The sequence below is a fragment of the Ictidomys tridecemlineatus genome, chromosome 10 (genome assembly GCF_052094955.1).
Source record: "Ictidomys tridecemlineatus isolate mIctTri1 chromosome 10, mIctTri1.hap1, whole genome shotgun sequence".
NCBI classification, from domain to species: domain Eukaryota; kingdom Metazoa; phylum Chordata; class Mammalia; order Rodentia; family Sciuridae; genus Ictidomys; species Ictidomys tridecemlineatus.
The window spans coordinates 100,373,244-100,376,061 of NC_135486.1; positions in this window are offsets into that span (position 1 = coordinate 100,373,244).

Consider the following 2,818-nt stretch of genomic DNA (forward strand, 5'->3'; position numbering starts at 1 on the left):
GTTGTTGTTTAACCATAGTTGTATAATTTTTAATTTCTTTAAGATTACTTGCTCAAAAACTTACACATATAACCACTTTACACAGACTTTTTTATCACTTATTTAAACCCTTTTATTAACTTAATCACATAGACTTTCTTATCCAGAAACACATTTTCCCTCTATTAAATCCATATCTAGAACCTTTTAGTTTTTCTTTTTCAACTGTTAACCTTCTTTTTTGTTCACATTTTGAAACAATACTTGTAAATTTCTGAATTTAAGCAATTATTTCATAGACATCAACATTTTATTAGGTTTTTTTTTGAATACCTAGAAAAACTTATAAGCTTAATTTAAAGACGTCTTTACTTTTATCTGTTTACCCAATTTAAATTGAACCATTTGAATCAAGTGAATCAAAGATATTTGGATCCATTTTTTAAATTTTTTATGAGCGCTCCTCATATATCTGCCAATTGTCATATAACTGCATGATATATGGACATATACACATACAGACATACCGACATACAACACATAACACAAGTGTGCACACATATACAAGGCCTTGTAGCTGTTTTTTCAGGTGAAATCTCCAATGCAATGTTTAAAAACTCCACAGTTGATCAAAAATAGAACTGATCAGAAAATATTAACTTTTCTATAGGATCAAAATCATGAGCTCAAAAAAAAATACAGAATCTAAGAAAAAGCAAGAGTCTTAAAAAGATGACTGGCCAGTAATTAGTAAATACCATACAATTTGCTTTTTGATTTGGAATAGTTTGAGTTCAGGTAAAAAGACACTTTTACTCTATCTCATACTGAGCGGACTCCAGGCTTCTTTTATTTGCATATCAACTTAAGTCCTGGCTGAGGTCTTGAAGGAACTGGGAAAACTGACTAAGCAGAGTCAGACCTGGTTAGGTAGGGGAAGTGGGGAAAAAATATCTGAGGGGGCAGTTGGCCTCTGAAGGGTCAGAGCACAAAAGGCAGGAGGGATATAGGAGGGAGGAGGATGTGTAAGTCCTATAGACTGTGGCAGGGTCCTGAGAGGTGGTGAGTCTTCTGAATGGTAGCAAGCTGCTTCCTTCTCCAAGGTAGCCTCCTCCCCAGGGGTCAATGTGTCTCCGGGATTTAAAACTAGATAAAGGTGGTTGGTAACCGTTGGAGCCTTATTCATTAGGCTGGGATTTTGAGGGGGACCAAGAAGGTTCCCAGGGTTCTGGGGAGACTGGGAAGGGTCTATGTCTATACTAACTGAAGGGCATGCCGAGGGGGGATGAGAGGTCTTTTGCATAGCCTCTTTCCCAATCCTGACAAGTTTTAAGGGTGAACTTAAAGGTCAAAGGGTGAACTTTTAAGAATTTCATTAATTAAGTTCCAGTAAGAAAAGGTGGAAACAGGCACCTTTTCTGGGCCAAAGGATTCATAATAATCTTTTAAACAGTCTCCTACTCTAAGCCATCTTTTACCATCAATGGTCCCTTCAAGGGGAAACCACAGACACAATTCTCCTATGTATGAAAAGAATAATTTTAAGTCCTTTTTCTTAACATGCACCCCCCGTGTCTTGAGGGCCTCCTTGAGGCCTGACAAAAATAAATCATGTGATGAAACTGCTTGTCCCATGGTGGGTCACTCACCTTTTGTCGTCCTCACTCTCCTCCTGGATCTGTCTCTCGGTCATGTCTGCCGAGGCGATCTCGAGCTCCACTTGGCCAAGTCTTCCCCGGAGGACAGCGTTCCTTCTCAGTCAAAGGCTCGAGCCCCACATTGGGCGCCACATGTCCTGACTGGCAGTACACATCAATGTGGGCTGTGAACCTAGGTGGGAAGGAAGGAAGGGACAAGAGACACGAAAGGTGACCTTAAGACAAAAGTTCTGATCAAGCTGCAAACTTTTATTGTTCACACAAGGGTATTTATATGCTGGGAATGGGAAGCTCTCTAATCAGCAATTGCTGGATGTGGGTGGTAAAACTGCCAGGTGCAAGATGTCTGATAATTCTGATAACCGCAGGATGTTCCAGGGAGATAGGTAGCTGCAGAATGCCTCCCAGGCAGAATGTCTCCCAGGGGGCTGTCAGGCTAATCTTTGAAGGAAAATTTTCTTCTAGTCCACAGCAGAGGAAAGGAAGTATGCATCTCCTGTGTGGTCACAGTCCTTCTGGGTGCTCAGACACCAGAAGACCAGGCTTGGGTTATGCTGAATACCCTTCAGTGATCTGGGTAACAGCACCCATGAGCCGTAAGAATCAACACCCAGTCCATGAACAATGGCCCTTTCCTTAGACCACAGTACAGCCACCACACCACAGACCAAATGATGAAGCCTTCATACACAGCATAGAATGGAAACTTCCAGAATGATGAACAGTTTGGTGAGCAGGTCAGTGTGGGCCGGCACTTCAAATGTGTGTGTCCTGGGAAAGGAGAGGTCAGGACTAATTTTGTGTCTTTTCTCAGCAAACTTATTCATTCTTAGAGATAACTGTATGCAAACCAAAAACAAGGGGGCTTCCTGAATTACTATGAAGTGCTGGCTTTACTTGGAAGGAGAGGATGTTTCCACAAAGGGATGGGGAGATTTTGATTCCCCAGAATAAGAGCTGATTGATCTTTGCATGTCTAATCAGCATGGCTGGAAAGTGCATGTGAGGTTCTCTGGTCCCTCTGAGGGTGTACTTGCCCCAGTTCTGGCTGCCAGCAGGGGCCTACCTTGGCTCCCTCCTCAGTGTGCCATCCTGAATTCTCAAACCCATGATGTCATAGGCATCCTTGTTCTCTGAAGCCACCTGTTGTGTCCTGAACGTTTGTATCCCCCCCATCCCCA